This window comes from Trichosurus vulpecula, chromosome 8 (genome assembly GCF_011100635.1).
Source record: "Trichosurus vulpecula isolate mTriVul1 chromosome 8, mTriVul1.pri, whole genome shotgun sequence".
Classification (NCBI taxonomy): domain Eukaryota; kingdom Metazoa; phylum Chordata; class Mammalia; order Diprotodontia; family Phalangeridae; genus Trichosurus; species Trichosurus vulpecula.
In genome coordinates, this window is record NC_050580.1 from 241,261,019 (window position 1) to 241,268,099 (window position 7,081).

The 7,081-nt window shown below is 40.2% G+C and overlaps 1 pseudogene; it reads left to right on the plus strand.

Moving 5' to 3' along the window:
- Nucleotides 1–468: 468 nt before the first annotated feature.
- Nucleotides 469–2,280, plus strand: LOC118829893 (annotated as a pseudogene).
- The last annotated feature ends 4,801 nt before the right edge of the window (nucleotides 2,281–7,081 follow it).

Sequence of the window (7,081 nt, forward strand, 5' to 3'; positions counted from 1 at the left end):
TAGGGAGGCTGAAAGAGAGGGAGAAAGATGAGGAATGGATGGGCAACGGAGCAGTTGGAATACATTTACTGACTGATTCAGCTGTCTTATATAGGTACAGTTTGTGGTGCTGCAAAACAATTCCAATAGTAACCTCGAATATCACTTATCACAGATAACCATAACAGATATAGGATTAAAAAGTTTCAAATATTGTGAGAATTACCAAAATGTGACATGGAGACTCAGTGTGAGAATATGCTGTTGGAAAAGTAGTGCTAATAGTCTTGCTCAGCATAGGGTTGCCACAAACCTTCAATTTGTGAAAACAAATATCTTCAAAGTGTAACAAAGTGAGTCTCCTCAGTGAAGCAGTAGCCCTTCATTCTCCACAGCAGTCAGCTATGACCCCCTGATTCCCCAGCAAAGAGAGCCGCAGTTGACATTAATCTTGGCACCAGTTACTCTTGTGTGGGAGTCTTCCAACACAGGAAAGTGGAGATCATGGCTAATGATCAAGGAAACAGGACCACTCCAAGCTATGTCACCTTCACCGACACAAACCATTTAAATGGTGATGCTGCAAAGAATCAAGTTGCAATGAACCCCACCAACTCAGTTTTTAATGCCAAAAATCTGATTGGTCACAGATTTGATGATTCAGTTATACAGTCAGACATGAAGCATGGGCCTTTCACAGTGGTGAATGATACAGACAGGTCTAAGGTCCAGATGGAATACAAAGGGGAGACCAAAAGTTTCTATCCAGAAGAAGTATCTTCTATGGTCTTGACCAAGATGAAAAATTGCTGAAGCTTACCTTGGGAAGACTGTCATAAATGTCATGATCATAGTACCAGCCTATTTCAATGATTCCCAATGTCAGGCCACCAAAGATCCTGCAACTGGTCTCAATTTGCTCCAAATCATCAATGAGGCAACTGCTGCTTCTATTGTTTATGGCTTGGACAAAAAGGTTGGTGCCAAGAGAAATGTGTTCATCTTTGACCTTGGAGATGGTACTTTTGATGTCTCCATTCTTAGCATTGAAGATGGCATCTTGGAGGTCAAGTGCACGGCTAGGGACACCCACTTGGGTGGGGAGGACATTGACAAATGAATGGTCAGCCATTTCATTCCTGAGGTCACATGAAAACACAAGACAGACATCAGTGAGAACAAGAGGGCTGTTTGACATCTTTGCACTCTTTGTGAACATGCAAAGTGTACCTTCTCTTCCAGTACCCAGGCCAGTATTGAGATTGATTCCCTCTATGAAGGTATTGACCTCTGTGTATCAATCACCCAGAGCCCATTCTGAAGACCTGAATGCTGATTTCTTCTGTGGCACACTGAACCCTGTGGGAAAGGCCTCAAGAAATGCCAAGCTAGATAAATCACAGATTCATGACGTTGTCCTGGTGGGTGGTTCTACTCGAATCCGCAAAATCCAGAAGCTTCTGCAAGATTTCTTCAATGGCAAGGAACTCAACAAGAGTATCAATCCTTATGAGGCTGTTGTTTATGGAGCAGCTGTCCAGGCTCCCAAAAATGGTCTGGAGATGAATGTGTAGGACTTGCTGCTGTTGGATGTCACTCCCCTTTCCCTTGGAATTGAACCTGCTGGTGGAGTTATGACCATTCTGATCAAATGTAATACCACCATCCCCACCAAGCAGACACAGACCTTTACCACCTATTCAGACAACCAGCCTGGTGTGCTTATTCAGGTTTATGAACGTCAGAGAGCAATGACAAAGGATAACAACCTGCTTGGCAAATTTGAGCTCACAGGAATCCCTCCAGCACCCAGGGGTGTTCCTCAGATTGAAGTAACATTTGACATTGATGCAAATGGCATCCTCAGTGTTTCTGCTGTGGATAAGAGCACAGGCAAGGAGAACAAGATCACCATCACCAATGGCAAAGGATGTCTGAGCAAAGAAGACATTGAGCATATAGGCCGAGAAATACAAGGCTGTGGATGAGAAGCAGAGAGACAAGGTGTCTTCCAAGAATTCTCTTGAATTTTATGCTTTTGACATGAAGACTACTGTAGAGGATGAAAAACTGCAAGGCAAAATTGGTGATGAAGAGAAACAGAAGATACTTGACCAATGTAATGAAATTATCAGCTGGCTGGATAAGAAGCAGACTGCTGAGAAAGAAGAATTTGAGCATCAGCACACAGAATTGGAGAAGTTCTGCTGCCCCATCATTACTAAGCTGTACCAGAGTGCAGGGGGCATGCCAGGAAGCATGCCTGGTGGGGTACCAGGGGATGGAGTAGCCCCATCTTGAGGTGCTCTTTCTGGGCCCACTACTGAAGAGGTCAACGAAACACACCAGAAGAAAGGGCATTCCACGAAGCTTTCCAAAACTTGAAAGACTCAAACTTGCAGCCAAGGCAGTAGTGGTTTAAAGGTAATATTTAAGCTACTCTGTAAATCTGGGCATTCTGAGTATTTGAACGTGTGCAGAGGGAGAGAGGTGAACAACATTGCACTTCATCAGTACTGTAAACAAGTGGAAATGTAATTCTTGTCCTGAACAATAAAATCTATTTAAAATTGGCACAATGACAAAAAGAAAAAAAAGTGTAGCAAAGTGAAGTCCAATAAAAGAGGTATTCTTTATTTTTTTCTCTTTATTTCTTTATTTAATATTTTTTAGTTTTCAACATTGATTTCCACAAGATTTTGAGTTGCAAATTTTCTCCCCATTTCTACACTCCACCCACCCCATGATGGCATATATTTGGATTGCCCTTTTCCCCAGTCTGCCCTCCCTTCTGTCATGCCACACACCCCCATCCCTTTCCCCTTACTTTCTTGTAGGGCGAGATAGATTTCTATACCCCATTGCTTGTATATCTTATTTCCCAGTTGCATGTAAAAAACAACTTTTTGGGGCATTTGTTTTTAGAACTTTGAGTTCCAAATTCTCTCCTTTCTTCCCTTTCCACACACCCTCCTTGAGAAGGCAAGCAATTCAACATAGGCCACACATGTATCATTATGCAAAACACTTCCATTAGAGTCATGTTGTGAAAGACATATTTCCTTCCAACCTATCCTGTCCCCCTTTATTCAATTTTATCCCCTTGACTCTGGTCCTTTTCAAAAGTGTTTGCTTTTGATTACCTCCTTCCATGCTCTGCCCTCCCTTCTGCCATCCCCTCTCTTTTATCCCCTTCCCCCTATTTTCCTGTAGGGTAAGATACTCAATTGAGTGTGTATGCTATTTCCTCCTTAAGTCAAGTCTGATGAGAGCAAGATTCATTCATTCCCTTTCACCTGCCCCCTCTTCCCTTCCAAAAGAACTGCTTTTTATTTCCACTTTTATGTGAGATAATTTACCCCATTCTATCTCTCCCTTTTTCCTTCTCCCAATATATTTCTCTCTCACCCCTTAATTGTATATATTTATTTATTTTTAGATATCATCCCTTCATATTCAACTCACCCTGTGCCCTTTGTGTGTATATATACACACACATATATGCATATATGTATATGACCATATATAAATGTATATTATATATATATATATATATATATACATATATATATATATATATATATATATTCCCTTCAACTACCATTATACTTAGAAAGATTTCATGAGTTACAAATATCATCTTTCCATGTAGGAATGTAAACAAAACAGTTCAACTTTATTAAGTCTCTTATGATTTCTCTTTCCTGTTAATCTTTGCATGCTTCTCTTGATTCTTGTATTTGAAAGTCAAATTTTCTATTCATCTCTGGTCTTTTCTTCAAGAAAGCTTGAAAGTCCTCTATTTTATTGAAAATCGATATTTTGTCCTGGAGTGTTATATTTAGTTTTGCTGGGTAGTGATTCATGGTTTTAATCCTAGCTCCTTTGACCTCCACAATATTATATTCCAAACCCTTCAATACCTTAATGCAGAAGCTGCTAGATATTGTGTTATCCTGATTGTGTTTCCACGATACTAGATTTTGTCGGGGTAGAACTGCCTTCAGAATGATGAATGCTTTTTCCCAAGCTTCAGGGGCATTGCATTGCTGTTTTCAGAGCTATTTCTACATGGCAATCTCTGCCACACCAGTGTTCTTCTTCCCCAAAAACTGCCAGCCGGGACCTCAACCCAGATCCATACAGGGCAAAGCATCCTGCCTGTGAACCAGCAAAGTGCTCCCTGCACTCCTGCTCTGATCCACAGCTTGACTCCTCCCACTGAGTGGGTCTGGGGCATGAAGCAACCACAGCTGGAGCTCTGGAAGCAGCCCCAGGAGCTTCCTGCTGCAGCTGCTGTGCTGCACAACACCCCCACCCCCACCCCGGGGCCAGGGCTGACTGAGCACTCCTCTCACACCAATCCAGTAGTTTTCCCATTGACCTGTTAATTTTTCTTTGGCTTTTTTGGTTTGACAAGTCTGGTAGCTGCCACAGCTGAGTGATTGATTCAGAGCCCTATGGCTTGTTCCACTCAACCTCCTCAGCACCTGATCTGTCCTGATGTGGCCCATGCTGGGCTATGCTCCATTCCTAGCACAGTGCAATAGACCCTTCCCAGTGACCATCCAGGCCATCTTGGTCTGGAGACCTGCTTCTCTCTGTTATTTCATAGGTTCTGTAGCTCTAGAATTTGTTCAGAGCCATTTTTACATGTGTTTGAAGGGATTTGGGGGAGAGCCTAAGCGAGTGCCTGTTTGCCTGCTGCCATCTTGGCTCCACCCCCAAAAGTGGTATTCTTATATCATCATCATCATCACCATCATCATCATCATCATCACAGACACCACCACTAAAATTCTTACCTGAGAACTCTGATAATAAGCTCTGAGATTTTTTCAAAGTCTTGGGTACCATCTATTCCTTTAGATACTTTGTGAATGAATCCTTCTATGACTTCAGTATTGTATTTCCCCACCCCTTCTCTAGTACACATTTCCTCTACAAATATTTGCTCTAATCCAGATGTTTTTTTTTTCTTTTCTTTCCTTTCTTTAGTGTCATTTCTCTCTCCTCTATAGCTCCTCTCCTCTGAGACTGTCATATTAGAATCTAAGTATAGTGACACTACTGTCCTTGACTGCGAAAATATTGTAATAAAAATCCTAACAACTTTTTTCATTTTTTTTGTTTGTTTTCACCCTTCCCTTTATATACTTAAATGCCATGAGTGACACTACTCAGTTGTATTCTTACCACAGTTTCTTTAAAATGATTTGACCTTCCATGGCTTCTGTTTTCCTTCTCCATAAGATTTCACAAATGAATTCCTATATAGATGTGGAAAAATAATTGATTTGGTTTTTGTGATATTATCAGCACTTGTCATATTAATGCCTTCTGATTTTTTCCCTAAAGAAAAAAATGACTAGATGTGGGGCTTCTATATAATCTCCAATCCCTTCATGCCTTATTCCTGATCCATATTTTCCAACTTTTCATTATTCCTGCCTATTCCCATCATTGAGATGAAGTTATGAGGGTCAAAGTTGGTGTCAATTTATGATGAAGTATATTTTTAAGTTTCACATAAAATTAATCTACCTCTTCAACCTCTGCAACTGATATTGGCACATAAACCTAACTTAATTTCGTGGTGATATATTTGCAAATACAATGTAGTTCTGAATACTATAGTACAATGTTACCAAATTTCCCATGAAATTATGTTTCTTGTTACTTTCAAGGGAATGTAAGACTAATTCTGCCAACTTCATTCCTGGCCTCTTTAGAGAAAACCTGTGAACCTCCTGTCCAAGTTAAGTAAAATAAAAAAGCCAATTATATTTTAAATGCAGCTACTTTACTATGCTTTTAAATCCAAATAATTCTGGCTCCCATTGACAACTAATAATGGACCCAGCCCAAGCCTCTGCAGTTCATTGTTTTGGTTGCTTGGAATGAGTGTATATAGCAATTGTTTTCTGTTCTGGCCAGAAAATCTAAGGGTCCTTCCCATCCCAGATGGATATCTCTGGGACAGTAAATTGGGCCATCTTTTATCTCAATTTTTACACTAACCTTAGTAGTTGAATGGGTGTGGCCTCAGACAAACTGAGACCCGTGAAAGACAATAATTTAGAAAGATCACCCACTGTGATCACCCACTTGGACCATTACCAAAGTCTTGACCTTTGTCTTGCCACTGGACTTTGGTGATGCTGGAGGAGAGAAATAGGCTGATGATTTTGCAGGTAGTTCTGCCTCACTTAATCCAATTCACCACTCAAGTCAAGACATCACCCTCCTGATGCCATTGGTCTTCTTCCAGAAAGAAGGACAAACAACAACAAATAAAAAAACACTAATTAAGCATCAATTATGTGTAAATTATTGTGGTACAACCCGAGAATACAAAGAAAAGGGGAAAAGCCTTTACTATTAAGCAGCAAACAATCTACAACTACTTTCTATTTTCCGTCTATTAAGACTATCAACAATGATGCATTTGCATTCCTCCAGAATTATATCTCCTCATTGGTCATTAATGGAAGATTTCCTATTTGGAGTACCATCAGCTAAGTCAAAATTCCTTGGTGTTCATCATAGCTTTTTGCACTCTCTCCCCGTTTTTCAGACACTTTGTACTGTCATTACAAAATGGAAAGCGAATAGATAGGACTGAGCGTCAGTTTTGGTTGACTTGTTTCATAGGTCGTCTTGGCCAGAGAAGTTATCACCAAATAGTCAACTAACAATTGATGAGTAATTTCTCTAACTTCATGTCGCTCCCCAGGAAAAACTCTGTTGTCAGGACTCTGTTTGAAGTCTTTCCGGCATGGTAGAACTTGCCAGATCTTATGCTTCACTGGCACTGTAGTTCTTGAGAATCACAGTCATAGCCAGAAAGCATCAGAGCAGGATATTGTCAAAAGTGAAACTAAAGAAAATGAGGGGATTAGATGATCCCTAACAGGGTTTCCATTCCTATCTTATGCTGTTAATAATTCTCTATAGTCACATATCAAGTGATTCCTTCATTATTATCACAAAATATTTTGAATTCACACCATGTATTTACAATGTCTCTGTCCTAAGCCCTTCGCAGGTGCATTAATCTGATTGGTAATAGAAAAGAAGTAAATTATAAAATGTTTTTCTA